The 22,420-nt window shown below is 42.8% G+C and overlaps 1 long non-coding RNA gene across 2 annotated transcripts in view; it reads right to left on the reverse strand.

The window, feature by feature from the left end:
* Positions 1-2,457: 2,457 nt before the first annotated feature.
* LOC117199845 (uncharacterized) overlaps positions 2,458-22,420 on the reverse strand; it is a 342,114-nt gene continuing 322,151 nt past the window's right edge. For both annotated transcript variants that reach the window (XR_004481185.2, XR_007479196.1), the window contains 2 exons: positions 20,445-20,499; positions 2,458-2,596 (listed from right to left, as the gene is read on the reverse strand). This is a non-coding gene — a long non-coding RNA (uncharacterized LOC117199845). The remainder of the gene's footprint in view (positions 2,597-20,444; positions 20,500-22,420) is intronic.

A 22,420-nucleotide genomic window follows, 5' to 3' on the forward strand; every position in this document is an offset into this window, starting at 1 on the left:
GAGCACTGGTTGGTGACCCACAGAATAGGTGGATGGGGCAGCCAGGCCAGCCGAGCATACAAGGTGTTCTGTACCTGGCACTGGGCTTGCTCTGCTCTGAGAGAAAACACTCTACCCTGTTCCATCCATGTGAAGTGCAGTTTCTCACTTGGGAAGAGGAAGAGAGAGAAGCCAGCCCTGGGCACAAATATCTGTTAAGATCACTGTCACCATGGTGGCACACAGCTTCTGCTTCAGGCAGGATCTTCCCCATTTTATTCTGTCAAGATGGCCATCTTCACAAAGAGCAAATAGATTATTTTGCACTTAACCCCAGAAAATGAAGACAGACCCTATCACAGCTAGTGGTTGTGTCTCCTTGTCTTATCTGTTGATGGCCTCCTGGGTGTGACGCATTTCTGTGGGTTTACCAGTAGGTCAATTTTCTGTATTGGTGGATCTCTGAAGATAATCATGAAATTTTATATATATGTATATATATATATATATAAATTTATATAGTCATAGACACAAGCATATTCATTTGTTCACATTTATATACGTGCACGGTATATGTATCTATATAAGCATCACGCGCACACACACACACACACACACACCCAGGCGCACACACACAGGCACACATACCTGTCTTATCCATAATTGTCATTCTGTAAAGAGGTGTTCGGCAGATTTTTGAACAAATGGCTTAGTGACCTTTTCTGCTAATAAAGGTAAGAATGCTCATTGTAGAAAAATTAGAAGCTGAAATTTGTGAAGAGAAAAATAAATATTGCTGACAATCTCACTAAACAGAGTAAACTGTTTTGCTTTATCCATTCCTGTTTTTCTCATGTATGTCGTAGAGGTGTCATTTTTACATTGTCAGAATTGTGGTATACACAATTCTGCAAACTGCTCATTTCCATTCAGCATGGAAGGCATTTTCCCTATATTTGTCAAAATGATTTTAAGCCTCCCTATGTATTCCTTCCTAGGAGTCTTCATAAATATAAGTGTGTGATGCCTGGGCGGAGCGGGCCACACCCCATGCACTCTTTCTTTGAGATTGTTGCCAGGTCTGCCTGAAGGAGCCGGGGAGTGGACAAGGCACTGCTCACTGGCATGCACCACCCCAAAGCCCCCTCACCCCAGCACCAGAGGTGAGCCCACCACTTGCTATGACCCTGAGGAGGCCGCTTGCTTAGCCCTGGCAAAGTGCAGATCCCTTCCCTAGGATGTGGAGGGCAGCCCTGGCACCAATATGACCGGCATTTTGCCCTGCAGAGGAAACACCTGTGAGGCCAGTTAGACAGGTGCCTGCAGATTCGGGTTCAGACCTTAAGCTGGCACTTCGCACCTGGCCTCCCCAGGGCATCTGAACTCTTAATAGCTGAACAGTAGTCTGGGAGGTGCTCTCAGCTATTTGTGTAAGTGATGGCTCCCTGCTAGGTGTGTGTATTATTCAGAGAGAGACAGGGGGACCAGCTGCCTGGGGGCAGAGTCTTGCCAAGTGACTGAGTGAGTAATGGGCCTTAGCAAGGGTAGCAGCTCCTGGCTGGCAGCCCCAGGGCCTGGCTATCCACCCCCACTTTCCCCCCCCACCCCCCCCACCCCCGCCCCATCCACATCCATGCTCCAGCCTTTACCAGATCCATTTCCATTTGGTTGAGCCCAGAAGCACTGAATTCAGAAAAGGAAAAAAAAAAACCCCCAAAACCCAGGATAGAGAACAAACAGTGTAGAGAAGCCTGATAAGAAAAGATACAGGCATAAAGACATTTTTATATATTTTTAAAGCACCAATAAATTCCTTCTCATAAAAATGACAGGAAACCAATTTGGAATGAAAGGGAGAAACTTACAGAATCACCAAAGATACTTGAAAGCACATGAATACGAGAGAAAAGAGCTCAGAACCTCAGCAATGATGAAGGTGAGCGGCCTTTGCTGGCCCAGCTTGAATTCAGCACCACCCTGCAGTAGCCTGACTCCAGGCCATCAGAGGTGCCCTCCTGAGGCTGTGAAGGTTAAGGGGGAAAAGTCAAGGCGTGCTGGGCTCCTAGGACCAGCATAGCTCTCTCTTGAAGATCTACCCATTGAGGCGTCTGCTGAGACCCGGGCTTTCCCCTCCCAGGTGGGGCCCAGGTAGGGTTATGTGCCCTGTGGGCGTCTCTGAGTACCTCTCGGCCCTCGGAGTCAACTGTTTTAAGATTGTCTGGGACTCTGCATTTATTAACTAGGCCATTCTTGTTTCTGTTGGTTCACAATGCACAGGAATATTTCTCCTCCTAAAATTGTGAAACACTGATTTTTAAAAAAAATGTCTACTTTCATTTTCTGTTCTCATATCTTAGCTAAATCTTAAATCTGAAAAAATTGTTTTAAGATAAATGTTACCTGGTTTTTTGATTATAGAAGTAACGTACTTTTATACATTCAGGAAAACTGAGAAAAGGACAAAATATTCACCCTTACTATTATTTGAAGGTTGTTGTTCTTTTCTTTTCTTTTCTTTCCTTCTCTTTCTTCTTCTCAGTTGTCCTGGGATGATAAATGCTAGACCCTTGGAGCTTTCCTTTAATTGGGGCATTTTTTAAAAGTCCCAGGAGGTAATCTGAAAAACACAGGATGCTATGGTTAAAAGCGGTGGGTGAATCCCGCCATCCCCTTCTCAGAGATGCTCAGAGGAGTCTTGCAGAAAAATATCACTGTTGGACTTGGTTTACAAAGTCTCAAAATCTTATTTGATTCTGGAACACTCTGTTTCACGTAACATACATTGCCATCCTGTGGAACTATTCTGCATACACAGTCTTGAAACTGCTGTTATATCATGCAAAAATTTAACAGCCTGCTGCCTTTTCTTGTAATGCTGGCTTGTATGCTCTAAAGAGCAGCTGGTTGGCATCCCCAGGCCCTCATATGATGATGTTAATTTAGGGGCTGGCCTTCGAAATACCATTCATTGCAATTCCAGTTCAACATACTGAATAGTTTTATTATTGGGCCTCCTCTTACTGTTCTGTTAAAAATATTCAGTGTCTTGTTTCCTAATGATTATCATCATCGTTATCATTAATGACATTTATTGAACATTCATTGCTTCCAGGCACTGTGCTGAGTCCTTTATGTGAATTACCCTATTTAACCTCACACCAGCTTTATCAGGGAGACAATATTAGTCTTCTCATTTATTAGATAAGAAAACTGAGGCTCAAATTGGTTAAGTAATGTGCTTGGGGTCAGTTAGCTACTAAGTGGTTCAACTAGAATTGAAATTCATGTGGCCTGTCTGTTCTTAACCATCATATGTTACTCATTTTAAATATCTCGGGTCCAAGGTTTGCAAACATCCAATGGAGATTTAGTGTGCACATCTTAAGATCTTACGGACTTTTCCCTCAACATAGTTATATCCCTAATCTATCTAATTACCTAGCTGACTTCCCTTTCTCTTCTGGCCCTTTCCTCTTACAAGTATTGATTAAATTTCTACAAGATTTGAAACACTGAGTTAATGTAAAAATGAAAATTCAGTCTGAGACTTGGACCCTTTCCTTAGGAGGCTAACAGTCCAATGTAAGATTCCAAAGAGTAAATCACTGACTAAAATAGAGCACACATTCCTCAGAGAACCCAGAGGAATTGCATCTAGATCAATGAGAATCAGAGAGAATCCTCCAGAGAGGGCGGCAAGAGAGGTGAGTTTTAAAGAGTAGGTGCCCCCTAAAGAGGCCAAGGATTGACATTCCAAGAAGACAGACAGGTATGCTCAGGGCCAACGAGCCACAAGTGCTGGAGCTGGGTTGCGCTGAAATGAAGGCAACGGGCCCAGACAGGAGGAAGACTAGTGGGACAGGCAGGGTCAGGTCTGGAAGAGGCCCTGTGTACTGAACAGAGGGATTTTAGACGTATAGTAATGAGATGATTAGGTTTGTGTTATAGAAAAACCACTCCAGCAGCAGTAGGGAGTCTGCCTGGGAAGGTTAGGCACAGGGAGCAGAATGAGGAAGCAGGAATTTAGTGGGAAAAATGATCTAGAACTGCCCTAAGGCAAAGACAGTGTGGGGAGACGAGAATAGATAGATCAGAGAAAAATGCAGGAAGAAAAATTGAGAAGATTTGATTGACGTTTATATGTGGGAAGTGAGCGAGGAAGGAAAATCACTCCTGGATGTTTGTGGAGGTGATGGAGGCAGGAACTGGAAAGGACAGAATGACAGCCATAGAGGACAGACAGTACCAGTGACCGTGGGAGCCCAGAGGGAGACAGAGCTGGTGGCAAGGAGCCTGTGTGTCTGGCTTGGACAGCTCAGTGGGTGAACACTGAGACAATTTGGGGCTTCATCTCAAGAAGCTTACCTACTATTTGACTTGTCTATCTTCCTAGAACTGTGAAACATCGGTTTAAAAAAAAAACATTTTTACTTTCTGTTCTCAAATCTTAGCTAAACCTTAAATTTGATAAAATTGTTTTAAGATAAATATTTTTTTTTATTATAGAAGTAACACATTTTTATTTTATACACTTAGGAAAACTGAGAAAAGTATGGAATGTTCACCTGTACTATTACCTTAGAGAGATGTATTTGAAGGTTGTGTACTCTTTTCCTCTTCATTCTCCCCCAACCTTCCCTCACTTTCTCTCATATGTACGCATTTTATTTAGCCATTTATCCATTCATTCATCTATTTATTCAACTGACATTTATTGAACATCAATTATATGCCAGGCATCGTTGTAGGCAGTGGGGAAACAGCAATAAACAAAACAGTACCTCAAGGAGTGTAAATTCTAACGGGAGAGATTCTGACAATAAATAAACAAGCAGATGTATGTTGGGTGGTGGCGTGTGCTATGGGCAAAATAATTAAAACTGGGCAAGCGAGCTGTAAAGTACTGGATGGAGATTTGCCATTTTATGTAGAGTGGTCTGGAAAGACCTCTGATAACCTGAGGCATTCCGTAGAGCCTTGACAGAGTAGGGAAGCAAGCCATGAAGCAAGCCCAGGGAAAGAATGTTCTGGGTAAAGGCAAATCAAGTGCCAAGGGGTGGGGTGAGAGAAGGCTTAGCATGTTTGAGGAACAGAAGCTCATGGCTGGAACAGAAGGAGTGAAGGGGAGAATAGTAGATGAAGTCATAGAAGGAGAGGGAGCCAGATCAGACTTATTAGAGAACAAATTCTTGGACGGACACATAGAGACCAGTATAGGAGGCTGTTTAAATATTCTGCTGAAGAGATGACAGTGGCTTGGACTGTAGGGTAGTGGTGAAGTGGTGAGAAGCAATCAGATCTGGATCCATTTCCAAAGCAGTTTGGAGAGATGTGTGAGGCAGCGGTCAGAAGATGACATTTTGAATGGAGCTTTTGTTCACTGAATATATTATATTTGTTTATTTACATACCTGCATATGTTTTTATATAGTTGAAAATAATTTTATATCCTGCTCTGCCCCACCCACCACTTGTTTACTCTAAAAGCAGAAAACTAAAGGATGCCAAACAGAAGACATACTTCCTGTTCACCTTCTTACTTTTTCTATCCTTATCCCCCTTTTCCTCTTTTTTCTTATCGGACAAACGAAATATACATGAATTAAGCCATGCATTCTGAAGTTTGCTTGTGAGGGGACTTGGCTAGAGGCTACACTTTCTTTGAACTGTGTGGCCTGTGGCCAAGGGAAATAAAGTTTAATTAATGCTAATTTTTCTAACCCCTTTCTTTGCCTTTTCAGCAAAATAAAACTACCTTTGGGAGAACTGGCAAAAAAAAAAAAAGTTAAAACAGATACTACACTACTGAGCCTAGCCATTGATATAGCAAAAATATTTTCCTACATGACTGCGTTTGGTCACAAATGATAAAATATTTTATCTTGCTCCTTCCCCTACCTACCTCTCTCTCTTTTTAAAGTTTGAACAAGTCAGTTGCTTTTCATTCATCTTTATTTCTTTAGAAGATTTAGACAGTCTGTGAGTTTGTTTGCATTGGGCTGTGATCTGAGTGCTGGGCTTGCTTGGCTGTTATTACAATGGCTAGATTGTAGGGTACAAAAAGACCTAGCAGGGCAGGCCACCTGCTGGGATACTCACTTAGGTTCATTTGTTGGCCTTTTCCCATCTGTGAGAGACGACATTAGACCAGCTACTTAGGGCCCAGATATTAGGGAGTAATTTTGCCTATTTCCATAGGTAACGGTTTTGTTAATTAAGTTTAGAAACAAGGTATGTCCTCATTATTCTACCACGAAGACCATCAGCAGCTAGAGTTTAAGGGGCTGCTTTCCTGCCTTTGGTCTACTTGCTGAACATCTTCAGGTTATGTTTATAAGTAATTGAAGGGTAGATTATGCAGTGGTCTCTGGAAGCTACAGCATTCCCACGAGAAAATGCTATAACATAAAGCCTTAGAGTCTTATGGCGGGATAATCATTTGAGAGAATCTAATCTGGTCCCATCCTCTCCCCCACTTCCCCATGCCCAGATCAAAAAACAAAGCAAACAAAAAACAAACAAATGAACAGAAACAAAATCTTCCGCCACCCCCTCCCACTATTACCTCCAGCATACTTTAAAAATGAGGAAACCCAGGCCAAGAGTATGAGGGGTCACCAGCATGTGAACAGCAGAGCTGGGGCTTGGCTCAGGAGGCTGGTACAGAGGACCCTGTGGCTGCCATGAAAACCCAAACACATTTGCTGTTTGGTTACTCTTTGGCCGTGGCTTTGGATTAGGTCATGAATGGGGGCAGTGACATATCTAACATGGACCAGTGCATTGGCCTCCAAAGTAAAATCCCTTTATAATCCTTTCCCTCCTCCAGTTCCAACTGGAAAGATCTGGAGCACTGAGAGCTGTGGGAGGTTGGGGCACAGTAGAGGAAACTCAGAGCCTCACAGAGATGAGACCGAGAGTTGTGATGTGCTTGCCTTCAGTGGAGTGCTGTGTTTGTTTATGAGGCCCTATTCCTGTTGATGGTAGAAAACACTTGATCTTCTCAATTCAAGCTCCATCAGTCTCTTCTGATAATAATAATAGCCTCTTTGGAATAATTACTTTCCCTCTTCTCAAGGGCTTCCCCTACATCTTCCTGCACAAAGAGGTATTTGGTTAGTTGCAGGGAAAACCCATGTATTCTCCTTGCATTGGGATGGACATTCTCTAGGACTTCACTGAATCTGTCACTGAGTGGCTAAGGTTGATGAATCTACCTGTGACCAGGCATGTCACAGCCTGATGGTCATCTCATCCTCCACAGAACTGCTTGAGTGTCCTTATGACATGGCAGATGGCTTCCTGCAGTGTGAGTGATCCAAAAGACCAAGGCAAAAACTCCAGTGCCTTTATGAACTAGTCTTAGAAGCCATATATTCTCACTTCTGCTATATTTTATTGGTCACACAATCAAACCCTGATGCATTGTGGGAGGGGACTATATAAAGGTTTAAATATGAGGAGACAAGGATCATTGGGGTCCATCTTGGAGGCTGGCTTCCATAGTAACTGAGGTATGTGCGCTCTAAGATGGTAGGAACAGATAACCCAGCAGACAATTTACAGCAATCCATGCACCATCACCAAATTCACTGCTCTGTCAGTGAAAGTTGCAATAATATATGCACTGTGGAGAGGACTTAAGATTAGGAGGGGGGCTTCCCTGGTGGCGCAGTGGTTGAGAGTCCGCCTGCCGATGCAGGGGACACGGGTTTGTGCCCCGGTCTGGGAAGATCCCACATGCCGTGGAGTGGCTGGGCCCGTGAGCCATGGCCGCTGAGCCTGTGTGTCCGGAGCCTGTGCTCCGCAACGGGAGAGGCCCCAACAGTGAGAGGCCCGTGTACCGCAAAAAAAAAAAAAAAAAAGAAAAGAAAAAAAAAAGATTAGTAGGAACTCAAATGTTTCTCGTGTGAAAATACTCTTACTCACAGTCTCTTCATGTTCTTCAGTCTTCGAATTACAAATAACCCCCCTCTGTCATTTTGTTATGTCAGATGTAAATATTTAGAAATCTGTCCTTGGTAAGCACCTGAGAGGGTAATGTGTCAAGTGTCACTTAGTGCTACCATCTCAGCCAAGGCATCCTCTAGATATCAACTTGTTATTTCTCTTTACTTAGGGGGTGGTCTGTCATTGTGACTTAATGCGAGAAGAAAAGGAAGACCCAGGGGGCCATGAGGCCCTTCCACAGTCTTTACTTTATAAAGATAGTCCTTCTCATTTTTTTTTTTTTTTTGGTACACGGGTCTCTCACTGTTGTGGCCTCTCCCTTTGCGGAGCACAGGCCCTGGACGCGCTGGCTCAGCAGCCATGGCTCACGGGCCCAGACGCTCCACAGCATGTGGGATCCTCCCGGACCGGGGCACGAACCCATGTCCCCTGCATCAGCAAGCGGACTCTCAACCACTGCATCACCAGGGAAGCCCCTCATTTTTATTAACAAAAAATGATGCAGTGTGGTACATGTTCATGGAATCTTACCATGTTAGAACCAGAAGAGATTTTAGTAATCATGCATTCCAGTTCCTTTATTTCACAGGGGAGGAAGCTGATGCCCTGATGAGTGAGGAGATTTGTCCATTATCAGACAGCTTATTAGAAGCAAAGAAGCAAATCTAGAACTAGAATCCAAAATCTTGAATCCCGGTCCATTGTGTTTCCTACTACTCCAAGCTGTTTCTAAATCTTCATTTCAGAAATTTTTTGATGTAAAATATTCTGCCTCTATAATAAGTTTCTGATGTAGATCATTCTTTTTTTTAAGGAAGTCATTATTCTTTTGGAATCAGAGTCTATTTTGAGAATTCGGTGACAGTTTTGTGCTCACTTCCAGAAACAGGCACACACTCATATACATACGACATTCTGTGTGCAAATTCAGGGCGTGCAGACCATCTGAATGCCATCCTAGGGGAGTGAGCAAGTCAGGTCAAAAACACTATTTAAAGTTTATTTATAAATGTTGCTTTAAATATTAATGTATTCTGCATTTCCAAAATTATTATACTGTAAAAATATTCTTGATGGGCTTTCTTCCCCCAGCATTTAAACAACATTCTGATTTAGATTATGTTTCCTCCTTTGGAAGCTGCATTATCTTTTGGCTTCTTCGCTTGCAATGATTTTTCTTCAAGCCTGAAATGGTTCTTAATGCATCTTCCAAAGCGTTCTATTTCAGGTCTATCCTTTTCTAGGGAGACTGTCTTTACCTTACTTAATTCAGAATACTTTTGTTTTATAGACTAATGAAAGACTGTGAGGTTAAATCCACCACCTGTAGACCTTCCCCCACTGTGCGTCAGGCATTATTTCATTACCACATGACAATTCCAATCAGAATTCAAAGCTCGTACTGACAGCTTGAGTCTCTGTGGGGTCATGTTTAACTTTACCACCTAAAACTCCAGAAATAGGCTGCTTTGGGTTTTTCATCTAAGTCTTTCATTCTGCCATTCAACTAGATGACTATTTCATATCTTTCATATTTTCCTCCCTCCTCAAATTCCAATGCCCCTTCCCTCATCCTCATCTCAGATAAATAGCTTATTTTCTATTTCACTAATAAATTGAAGCAATCTGAAGAGAATTTTCACAGGCTCCTATCACCATATCCTCCCATCTCTCTGCACCAATACTGTGAGTATCATGTGCCCTCTGGTTAGGATGAGTGAACTGTCCACGGTCAATTCCTCCACTCATGCACTAGGTCTTATTCCTTCTCTCCTACTCAAGGACACAACTCCAGCAATCTCCTCTTTTTACTCAAGCTCTTCTCTCTATACCTAATTGCTCCCATCAGCATGCAACTGTACCATTATCTCTCCACTGTTCAACAAAGCAAAGAACACGCTCTTGATCTCAGATCACCCTCTAGCTATTATCAGATTTCTCTGCTCTCAGTTACAGCAAAACTCCTTGAAAGAGTAGTCTCTACACTCAAGTGTCCATTTCTGCTCCTCTCATTCTCTTTTGAATCCACTGCAACCAGGATTTCACCCCCACTACTCTGGAGAAATAGCTCTGGTCAAGGCCACCAACGAAGGCCATGTTGGTTACCACAACTACTTACCCAGCCTAAGGTATGCCATCTATTGCCTCTCTGAGACCTGTCCCTAAATTTCCTGTTTGTGAAATACTCAGGCTATCACAAATGGAAGGAAAGAGATTTTACCCATGTGCTCCCCAAATTTGATAATGCTGCATATCTAGCCCCTATTTTGTACAATGCAATTTTATGAGACAATTAAGTCCATTCAATTGAAAATGTAAATTTTTCTAGGTCTACACATACAAAGGGGTTCATCGGCAACTATCCAGTAACTTTGGACTGTTTAGGCAAAGTGGTAAAATAACCGAGACATTCTGCTTCCCCTGGCCCCCACCCTCTTGGCCTCAGTTGGAGCTATTTGACCTTGAAGGATGTTAGCGATGGTCTCAGTGTTTGCTTTCCCTTTTCCTGGAGAGAAGGGCCCAAGGTCTAGAATGTCACATATTTTACTTCAAAGGAAAATGCACAGCATGAAAATGGAGTTTTAGGAGCCAAGCAAGCTGCACCCTGTCTTAACAGACAGCAACCAAAATGGTCTCTCCATGGGCCCTGGAGCAGATGACTGCACATCAGACTCCCAGGGGAGGCTCAGACGGACAAGACAGCGGTGGTGGACTCTGGGGGGTTGGAGGAAGGCATTCCAAATAGATCTACATTAGAAAGGACTGTGTTATAAGTGACTCAGGATTTACTGCAGTGGGATATGTATGTCTTCCTCACCAACCAGGAGGAGAAAAAAAAGGATCTCAATTCATCTTTTAAGAACTCAGACTATTTCTTCTTTGTCTCCTCATGGGGCATTCTCCATTCTATCTCCTTCCAGAATGAAAGGTTCATTTATTTTCCTAGATAAGGTCTGAATAAGGGCAAAATATAATTTGAATGCAGTCAGGCTTAAGATAAATCAGTCATAAAGAGGCAATTACTTTATATTAAATCTGTGTCCTTTCTAAAAAGGAATCTGTATTTATCAATTAACTCATTTTCACCATTTAATTTTTCTAAAGGAGATCATGAACTTAAAAAAATTCATGTTTTCTTTTTTTCTATTTGTAGAAAGATTTAGATAGCTTGGGGTTTCATATTATATTATAGTCATCTTTTTCATCAACATTTTCTAAATACTGAGAAGTACTGTAGATCTCATTTTCTAATTCAAACATTCAAAAAAGCTCATGCTATATTTTTGTCATACTTTCCAGATTATTAGATTAGTAAAAGGCATGTATAGCAGGCAACTGAGCACAGCAAATAATCAAATGTCATTTGCAATCAGACTTGAGTTTGAATTTCAGGTCTACACTGCAAGATCTGGGACTTGTTACTTAATCTTAAAAAGTCTCAATATCCTCAACCAGAAAATGGAGACACAAATGACATGTAATTGTAGTGAATATCTATTGCTTTTGCCCATCTGTCATGCATTTTCTTTTCTTCTAGACCAGATCATTTCCTTTTCCTCAGGAACTGTCCCTCCCCTGTTCCTGGCCCATAAAGTCCTGGTGGAGCCCACCTCCCTCTAGGCTTGGGGTTGGACACATGACTTGGACTCAGAACTTCCAATCAGGGCACCATATTTCCTTGGCTACAGTGACAGGTGATATGTATGTGTTCTAAGCTGGATCAGTGACTTCTGCTCATGCTACTGGAAAATCAGTACATTCCACCAAGACAGCTAGAATATAAGCCTAGGGGTATGCATGCCCATTTTTGCCACCCTATAAAGGATCTTTCTTGAGAATGAAACCAACAAAGAGAAGAGTAAAGCCAAAAAATTAAGTGGAGAAAGCCACTCTACTAAAGATATCATTTGGGTTACTGGCTACAGCTATTCCCAAAGCTCAATGCAGCTCTGGATTTCTTAATTATGCAAACAAAAAATTCCATATTTTCAAAAGCCAATTTAAAGTGGTTTTCTGTCACTTGCAACCAGAATAATCCTGAATACTGCAGATATTAACACCTGGAGGTGGGGAGTTGCAAGGGATGAACATAACATATGAAATTGGTTAAGTCAGGATGGGGGGTGGAATGCCGAGGATTCCTTTTCTCCTGGCTAGAAAGCTGGTAACACCTGTAATGTGGTGACAAAGCTTACTGTTGCAGGCATTAGTATCTCACCCAACAGTTGCAGCTCTCTGCCCTCCAGACGTATGTTAGAATTTAATTTTATGGTTCCTGTGATTGAGTGCGGTCATGTGACCTGCCTGTTCTGACCAATACATTTTGAGCAACATTGAGCACTTAACTGTTGGTACAAGATTTTCCTGAAGCACTCCTTGCTCTCATCGTGGCAACCCACAATGCTGGGTTCAAGATACTGGCTGAATTGCTGAATTTCTCAGTTTGGATAAGTGGGGCGCCCCCTGGTGACCAGAAAGGGGCATGAAGCATGAATAAGAAACAAACCTTAGTAGTTGTCAGCCACTGAGATTTTGGAAGCATTGGTTAATATAGTGTAATTCAGTCTTTCCTGGCCAGTGTGCCTACTGTATTTTGGGATTTAAACCATATTTCTATCACAGATCACAGACTTGGTAGGAAGTGTTAGGATTATATCTTGCAGGCTTCAGTATGGCCTGACAAGAAAGACAAAATCTTTCCTACAGGCTGACCCATCTAAAAGCATGACATGACAGGGGAAAAACAACTTTCTTAGGTGAGGCCTTGTTAGCCCGTGGTCAGCAGTGCTAGATGACTGCAAGTCAGCTATTCATGAGCTTGAAGGCTTGGAAAAGTCAAATCCTCTTCCCCAAGTCACAGTTAGTGCCAGCAGAGGCAGGGGGAAAAAAACTGCTGGAAACTCAGGGGGAGATAAGAGTAAGATCTGGGAAAATCCTGATCCCTGATTAGTTGCGGGCTCCCAGCTGACAAAAGGGGTGACTGTCAAATTTCAGTGTGCTGAGTCATGTACTGGACCAACTTCTGGGAATGAGGGGTATGCCTCCCCACCTAGGCTATTGTTCAGCAATCCTCAGAGGCAGAGGCCAAAATGAGACCACAGAGGCACACTGCTAAGGGACAGAAGCTTTGAGATCTGGGTCTGTGTTCAAGTCACCATAACTCAAGCTTTTGTTAAGCAACATGACATAGGTGTTAAAAAGCTTGGGCTCTGCAGTCGGTTTAGCTGAATTCCATCCCAATGTCACTAGCTGTGTGACTCTGGGCAAGTTATTTAAGTTCTCCCTGCCTCTATCTCCTTCCCTACAAAAGAGGGGCAATAGTAGTACTTACTTCATGTGGTTCTTTCAAAGATTCAGTTAAGACAGTGTATATAAAGAGCTTAGAATACTGCTTAAACATAGAAAACGCTCAATATATGTATAAATGTTAAGGTATTATGATTATTATTAGCCAAAATAATGTACAGATAGTTTGAAGCAACTGGAATTGCCAGAGAAACCCCAGCTTGGCATTAAAATGCCTGTAATTGCTCAACCCCTAAGATGAGCAGGCCCCAAATCCAAACTAACAGGAAGTGGGCAACTACAGGAATGATTACGGCCTCTGGAAGGGACCTCCTCCCTAAAATCCTCTCACATGATGCCATGGAGGACAGTGTACAGGAGAGAACCTTCCAGAGAGCAGAACTGGAGGCAGCCAGGTTGACTGTTCTAGAGCCCACTCCACTGCCAGGGCAGCCAGTCCAGCATGGCCACTCTTGTCCAGCATGAGATATCACCAGTTTTAAACAGTGGCCACTGTATGTTGGGTTTTTTTTTTCTTTTCTCAAATGAAGTATTTTTATTGCAGTTATCCTCTTTTTCTTCCACCACTGAATGCTGGGTGTGATTTGGATTTGTTGAAGGTGGGGACCAGAGCTGAGCTTGGCGATAAGGGTCAGGGAGATTAGAACTGCTCTGATTAACAGAGGGAGAGAAATATATGTAGGTTTCCTGAGTGTGGAAAGGCACTAAGAGGCTTGGAAGGTAATGTGAGGCCACAGGCAGTATAGGGGATAAAGATGTCCTTAAAAAATGCCTGGGGGTGGGTAGAAGACAAGGGTTGAGGAAAGAGAGTAAAATAAGAAATAGGCTGCCTAATAAATTCAGTTCACCTGCTGCAATGAAACCCTATTTCTGCCTCCTCACAGCTTTTGATGTGCCCGCTAACACAAAAGCAGATCTTTGTGGAGATTAAGGAAGTGCTCAGTTCTACATCTGGGTCAACATGGTCACGTGTACGGATGCACGTAACTGAACAATTAGCTGCAGAAGCCCTCAAATCCAAAATAATTATCCCCCAACTCTTCAGAAGTCACAGGAATGTGAAAGCAAGGCCTTGGCTGGCCAGAGAGTAGAATGGCGTTTCCAGCCCACCTCATCTATTTATTAAGGGGCACGGAGCCTCGGCTGATGATGGGCTCTGTGTTTCGCCACGTGTTGAAAGCCTTATTGAGATGAGAGTGAACTTTTCCAGGATATACTTTTTCAGATCCCCAAAGAATGAAATCAGGAATACAAAGTATTTATGTCCGTATAGCAACCCAAAGTTGATAAAGACCCTTCAAAGCTCTTCCGACCCTCTGGATTTGGACAGCTTATGTCTGGTTTGGATGGGCAATTGCAGCCTGGGATCATTTCCTTATCTCTTCTCCTTTCTAATATTTCCATTTGTCTTCAGGTTATACCCCAGACCCCAGAGGAGTCTTCCATGCTTTCCTATTCAAACAGCCGAATGATCATTCCATCAGGGTTGATGACTGAGTTAAAAGTTTAAAGGTGAGTGGTCCATGAGTCGCCCTGGTCCAGCTGACGGTCGTCTCAGCATGTGACATACAATCGTGAACTGCCGTGTTCAAGGGAAGGAGCGTGATGTGCACGGCAGGTAGAAAGCTGGCAGCACTGTCTCCAGCACCATCCTTGGTCTCTCTATGGACTGGCTGAGAGCATACCACTTCTACTTGGATTGATTTCCACCACCCGGAGGGGGGCACAGAAAATCCATCTCATACCCAGTTATCAGGACAACTGGGGGACCTAGCACAGGGTTTAAGAACAATTACCAGGGAGCCTTGTTCTAGAGGAAGACCAAGGCTCACACTGGCAGAGCTCCTTACACATTTACAACACATTTCCATACACACTAGAAAGTCTCTTAGCCAACCTCCACTCTACCTGCTTGCCAATCCCACTGACTCTCTCCATCTCCTCCATATAAGGTACTGGCTGAGGACCATATCATACTCAAATCTCTTGATTAAAACTGACCCTGGGCTTCCCTGGTGGCGCAGTGGTTGAGAGTCCGCCTGCCAATGCGATGCAGGGGACACGGGTTTGTGCCCCGGTCCGGGAGGATCCCACATGCCGCGGAGCGGCTGGGCCCATGAGCCATGGCCACTGAGCCTGCGCGTCCAGAGCCTGTGCTCCGCAACGGGAGAGGCCACAACAGTGAGAGGCCCGCGTACCGCAAAAAAAAAAAACAAAAAAAAACTGACCCTGTAGGACAGGGTCTTTGCAAACTCCATGTTGAGATCCATGAGTGCATCATGAAAACAATTTAGAAGGTTGTATCCAGAAATTTTTTTCAAGTCAATAGGTAAAATAGAAAAAAACCACCAAGGTATGTGACACATGATAAGGGCAAGGTTAGATGTGTTTTCTGAAATTTTTGTTTGAGGAGCATGTGTGTTTTGCATTTGTATGAGTGTGTGTGTATGCGTGTGTGTGTGCATGGCTATGGGGCTGCAACAGCAAATGTCTTTCCTACTCTGGATGTGCACTGAAATAGTTTGAAAGCTACTGCTCTAAAATGCCATGCGTCTCTCTTCCTATCTGTTGTGTGGTATACCAAGTTACAGTTATTTCTCAATTTAATTTTAGCAGTTGTACTTAATTTATATTAGTATTTATACTAATTTAACTTGATTAATTTAAAACTGATGAGCTATGAATGTGAAGAGGCAGAGAGTTGTTTCCACAAAAATAGAGTTGAATGATTTGGAAAGATTACATAAAATGAGTTGCCAAAATAAGTGCTATCTGTCAGGTTAAGTTTGGGTGAGACCACTGTAAAATATTGGTGAAAAATGTTTTAAAAATTCAGGACTCTCAACTTATATCATTTTACAAGGGTCTTTAAGTTTTAACTTCTTTATAAGAAATGGATCCAAGCCATAAACACCATGGAAACATCCTATCGGCAAATCCATACTGGAAGAAGAGACCTATGTCCTAGAGAAAAGCTTGGTCATTGAAGATACAGGTCTATGTTTTAGATATATACACTTAGATAAAATGTCTGTGGTATATATATATTTATCCTTTTCTATGATTCTCTGCCATAAGGAAATTTTCAGTTAACAAGTCATCCTTTGAGTTGCCACGAAGCTTGGTAAAACATCTTATTTATTTGGATAAAACATCCATCTTATTTGGATAAAACATCCATCTTATTTGACTCAGAGAGACAGGTAATGCAGACACTAGCATCCCATTCTGCAGATGGTGAAACTGAGGCCAGGGAGTTAGTAGGAGCAAAGTTAGGCCAACTGGGGAAAGTGTGGCAAGTCTTAAAAGTTTAGTCTAGTGGTTGTTTTCAGCTGAGCAATAATCCATTGCTTGCTATATAACTTCTAAAAAGACATTCATTATCTTATTTCTCTAACATCAAAGATATAAACAAAGATAACTGAAGTCCTCTCCCTCGGGTTAATGATGTCCCTGGTGGGAGAAGCACTTTTCAGCTCTCTGGTTCCATTTTATTATTGCCTATGTCCATTTCCTATTTTTCTACTACAAACAAAATCATTCTTGGCTACGTAACAGTGGAGTTTAAAAATCATAGGTGTCACTGGTAGATACTCAAATACAATGAACCAGCAAACAATTAATTGCATAGACATTAATTCTGTATCAAGTGATTCTAGTTCATCGATTCATTAAATAGCTATCTATTGGTTGTCTGATATGTTCCAGGACTGTTCTAGTTATACTGCGGAAGCAGAGGACAAATGCAAACTTGAGTCAGGGCACGAGGCTCAGGTTCTGGCTCTTTCACAGATATAATCACTCTTGAAACACAGCAAAAATTATTGACCATCTGCTACATGTCAGATATGCTGTTAAATTAAGTTTAAGCGACACCACTGTAAAATACTGGGGAAAATGTAAAAGCTCAAGAATCTCAATTCATATAGCTTTATAAGGGTCTTTTAGCTGTAAACTATCTTTAAAGAAAAGGATTTGTTCAAGAAAGATTAGGGGGACCCTCCAACAGCAAATCTACTGATTATCTACTACGAGTCTAGACATGAAGATTCAGTGATAACAGGATCCATTAGGAAAATGATAGTGAACAAGACCCCTAGAGTCTGCCCTCATGGAGCTACAACCCAGCAGGGAAGACAGACTTTAAGTAAATAATTACATAAATAAATAATTATGACGTGATAGAGCTGTGAAGGGGAAACTCAGGGCTAGGGGAGCATGTAGGGAACTGGAGGGCTAGAAGTCACTTTCCTGAGACTGTCCTTAGTCTCTTTCCTCATCTAGAATGAGATGGACACAACTGCCCTTCCTACTGTCCTGTTAGGGGTTTCAAGAGGATGAAATGAGAGAGTGAATATGAAAGAAAGTGCCTTACATATGCAGGAATATTATTAGAAATAGTCTCTGGTGCAGTTCACGGTCCAATTGTGCTTAATAAATGCAGGAGAATGGAAAGAAGGAATAGAGTGAGAAATGATATATTTATGGAAGAGTAAATCAATTATTTGGAGGAAAATGCATTATATACTTGCATACAGCTAGAAGGTTTAGAAACTTACTTTCCTTGTTGTTGCCTTTGACTGGAGCTAGTATTTGTTGAGATCTTTCCCAAATCTGCTAAGGCCTTTTCTTCCCCCTCACTCCCCTCACACCTGAGTCCTGAGCAGAGAAAATCTGTTTGTTTCTATACCCAGCCAGGGTTGAGTTTTATTCTTTATTTCTCAACAGTACCCAAGATACCTCTAGACATTTGTACTGAGAAACTGCTTCTCATCCAGCCCTTTCCTAAGAGCTCTGGGCAATGTGACAGAAGCCATCTCAGCATTTTTCCATTTTTCCCCCAGCCCTAGTCCCTAGTCTTATCTCCCCTCCCTCATTCTTGGTAGGTGAACACCTCCCGCCTGACACACACACACACACCCACACCCACACCCACACACTCCTATTTTTCCTGAGAAGAATGAGGCTGCATGGACAACAAGAGTTCCTTTCTCCTCAAAATAACAGCTCTTGTGTCCTCTTCTATTGAACCTGTCTCAGAAGTGTCTTGTTTCTCTTCCGAGGATAAACTAAGGCTAATTCCTGCTCATTCCTTCTTGACTCCAGCCTTGGTCCTTCATTTATCCTCTGGAACTCTTCCTTCTGTCCATGCACAGCAGATCTCCTCTATCTTGGAAAGAGCATAGCTCTTGACCCCACTGCATCTTTAACCCGCCATGTGATTTCTCTCCTTCCCATCTCTGCCACTTTCTGGGTGAGTCCTCCCCACCTCCACCTCCTCGCCACCGGCTTTTTCTGCGTCTGGTTCCCGCCTCTCCTGCTACTGAGATTGCCCTTAAGAAAGGCTCCATGACTTTTTAACAACAAACCCAAATGGGTTTTCTCAGTTCCTCTCCTCTCTGACAAGAGAATGAATGTATGAAGGGGAACCAAAGACTGAGGCAATGCAAAGAATCAGAAGGGCCCTGAAGAGGACCGCATCAAGAGTGTGGGTTTATTCATGGCCCTGGGTTCCTTTCTCTTCCTCTCCTCCTTGGAGCAGTCATCAACAGTAGCTTCTGTGCATGATCCCAGGTTCTCCATCTTTAGCCCTGGCTTTTCTTTAGTCACTAGAGACCATTAGGGCTCTGGTGTTACAATCTGTAATGCAGTTCATGAATAGCCTGAACAATCTGCATGGCTTTCAAATGTTCTCTGTCATGTCGTCAAAACTTTGGGACTTAATAAAGGCACACCACCCAAGGCTTGTGAGGCTCCTCATCCCATTAAGTCCTATCAAGTGCCTGCCTCCAGAAGGTAAAGAGCTTTACTTAGGAATGTGTGGAAAGAAATCAAGCCTGTCTGAATGGAGTAAACACCCAAAGCATAGGAGCTGTTATGAGTATTAACGAGCCCACGGGTTAGTGGAGAAACGTCCCCCTCATGGCCTTGTCAACCAATCTGCCTGTTCTCTCCATTTTCTACTAAGCAGAAAAAAAGCTGGCTTTCAGTAGTGATTGTCAAGAGAATACAATAAAAGAGCAGATTCCTCTCTCTCCTCATATGCTAGAAATGAGAAACACCGTGTCCTTGCCTGGCCTCTATAGTGCTACAATGTGGTCCATTTCTTTTTCTCAACCATCACTGGCCTGCCACCCCAACCTCTGCATCGGCCTAAGCCAATGAATCAACCATTTCCTAGATCAACCACTTTACTATCATGGACATGATCTGAGCCTCAAAATGTGGTCTTTGTAAATTGTGTGGACTGAAACTTCTGTATATAAAGAAACACAGGAAGATTTTAATATTGTTTTGATATTTCCACCATGGGTAAACCATTCAAACTCTGTACATCTCAGTGTAGTTATAAAATACCTCTTTTTAGTTACAAAATGCCTTAATTTTTCTTTTGATCAATTCAGGATTCCAACTCACTTTCTCTGTCAGCTAGTGAATTCCCTAAGGTCTCAGTACTAGGAATAGGAGTGCTTCTAAACAACATCTTTCTTTTTATCTTTTGATACTAAGAAGCATGGGCTGGCCCATATTTCCCTCTTGCAATGGCCACAAGGAAGCTCAAGCTCAAATTTGCAGACTGATGCTGGTAGCAAAGTGTATGATCTACATACACTAGCAAAATTTAAGGTCTAAATTTTATATCTAACCTTACCCTTGCTTAATTTTTTCTACCTTTATCCCAATCCCCAATCTTTTTCTCACTTAACTGATTTTGTTTTATTCTTTATATCATTTATAATTATGTAAGCTTCCATAAGTCATACTAAAATAAATCCAAACTCTTTAGTATGGCAAAAACCAACCCCTCTCTCACGTTGCCCCTGATCACCCCTCTAACGCATCCTCCATCACCTTTCCCCTTGTTCACAATGGCCGCTGCTGTTCCTTACACTCACCAAGCACTGTTCTATCTCAGAGCTTCTGCACTTGCTGTTCCCTCTTCCTGCCATGCTCTTCCCCATCAAGGCTCACCCCTCCCTTCATTCAGGCCTCTGCTCCAGTGCCACCTCTTCAGATAGGCTGCTTCTGTTCACCATGTCTAAAGCAGCATCCCCTATTCGTTTTGCCTCCTACCCTGCTTTTCTTATTTTAGAATCTTTATCATGACCTAACATTATAGAAAATTTTATATCAGGCAGACTGGAGGAGTGGTTATGAGCACAGACTCAGGAAGCAGATTGCGTTCATATTCCAGCTTTTCCACTTACCAGTTGTGTGACCTTGGACAAGTGATTTCACTTCTCTGTGCTTCAATCTCTTCATCTGTAAATGAAAAACATACAAAATAGTCCCTGGCACATGGTAAATGCTAAGTATCTCATTGTAAATAATTAAATTAAATACTGTTTATTGTCTAACCCCCACTACTCTGTCTTATGTATGACTATATTCTTAGCTTGAAGAACTGTGCCCAATATATGGCTGGTGCTTAAATGTCTGTTGAATAAATTCTCTTTTGGAGTGAAGTAAGGACGTTAAAAGTTAAGTAAATACATTTTAAACCTGGGGTTAAAAAGAAAGAACACTGGGCTAAGATTTAGAAGACGGAGATTTCAGCTCTTGCTTTGTCACTTAGGAGCAAGTTGATTTTAGGCAAATTAGTTAAAATTTGCCCAAGTCAACTACAAAGCTGGAATGAGACAAGTCAGCTCTGCTGCAGAGGCATAGGGAAAGTAAGTCAAGTCTTTAACAAACCTGCATTTGCTCCATAAATAGAGGTTATATTGTTTCCTGAGGAGAAAGTGAGGCTGTGTTTATTAAGCACTTCTATGCTGTGGGCTCTGAATTAAAGCCCTGGGAATATGGAGACTAAAGGCTTGGCTCACCTTGGGAATATGAGGACTAAAAATTTTTTTTGTCAGCTCTAAAGGAACTAACAAAATCATAAGGAATACAGAAGAGTCAGCAATTACAATAGAGTGATGAGTGCTCTGGTTGAGGTAAGTTCTGGAAACACAGAGGAGAAGCACTTCCAGGTATGACCTTCACACTGAAACTTGGAGGGTGAAGTAGAGACATCTGGGTGGGTAGAGTTGTTCTAGACAAGAGTGTGTGTGCAGATGTGGAGCTGTTTTCACAGCATATTTCAGGAACTGAAGGTAATGCAGCCTGCCAGGTGGCAGGTGCCTATGACAGGAAATGTCAAATGACGATGCAGAACAGGTAGGCAGGGGTCAGATCTCACGGGGTGATGCTAAGATTCTCCCCCTCGCCCTCCCACTCCTCCCTAAAAGTGGCCTGAGTATCCTCCGCAGGTCAGAGATCCCTCTTTGCCCCAGGGGACTTTCTGACTCTTGTTTGGCTTCAATGTTGCCTGCTGAGATATGTGCCCTGTGCCTGGGGGAAGCCAACAGCATTTCTCAGAGAGAAGCTGGATGATAACCCAGGTCATAAGACCTGGTCAAATTTTTCCTAGGCAAATATGCATTAAACCTTCCAATGCTTGAGGAGATGGCTGAAGAGATGGCATGGGGAGAGGAGAAAGAAGGGCAGCGGGAGTTAGATGCAATCCCATTCTTCTAAACACCTTGGAGCTATTTCTCCTTTTCCCCGAATTCTTTCCTTCATTGCCTTCTCCCATCATGGCAAATGAGTTACCCTGACGGCACCAATTCTCCCCCGTCTCTGTAGTCATGCCCTTTGCCATGTGAGCTGTGGCATGAAGAGGCTGGATGTAATTCCCCACCCCTTGGTATGGCTTGGCCACGTGCCTCTCTTTGGCCATTAGAAATCATTGGATGTGCTGGCATGCAGGTTCCAAGCCTAGCCCTCAGTTCCCTACTGGAACCTTGCCTCTGTCGTGAGGACAAGCCTGGGCTGCAAGAAGAGAAACCAAGTGGGACACTGCCAAGTCATCCCCTCTGAGGCCATTCTAGAACAGCACCCCACACCCCCCCAGCCCCAGCCAGCCCAGCAGTTGATGGCAGAAGCATGACCAAGTCCAGCTGAGATGTGCCAAGCCCTGACCACCGGCAGAATCACTTACCCAACCCTTAGGCTTGGCAGAGATCATTAACGGTTGTTGGTTAAACTACAACATTTTAGAAGGTTTGTTATTCAGAATGGCTAGCTAATACTCTTGCCAATATTTATTATATTTCCTTTTTGTCCCTCCTTCCTCTAAAAGGGTTGGGGAGGCATGACCCTGGTAAATAAATTAGGGATAGGCCTAGACTCACCATCT

The sequence above is a fragment of the Orcinus orca genome, chromosome 9 (assembly GCF_937001465.1).
Source record: "Orcinus orca chromosome 9, mOrcOrc1.1, whole genome shotgun sequence".
Taxonomy (NCBI): domain Eukaryota; kingdom Metazoa; phylum Chordata; class Mammalia; order Artiodactyla; family Delphinidae; genus Orcinus; species Orcinus orca.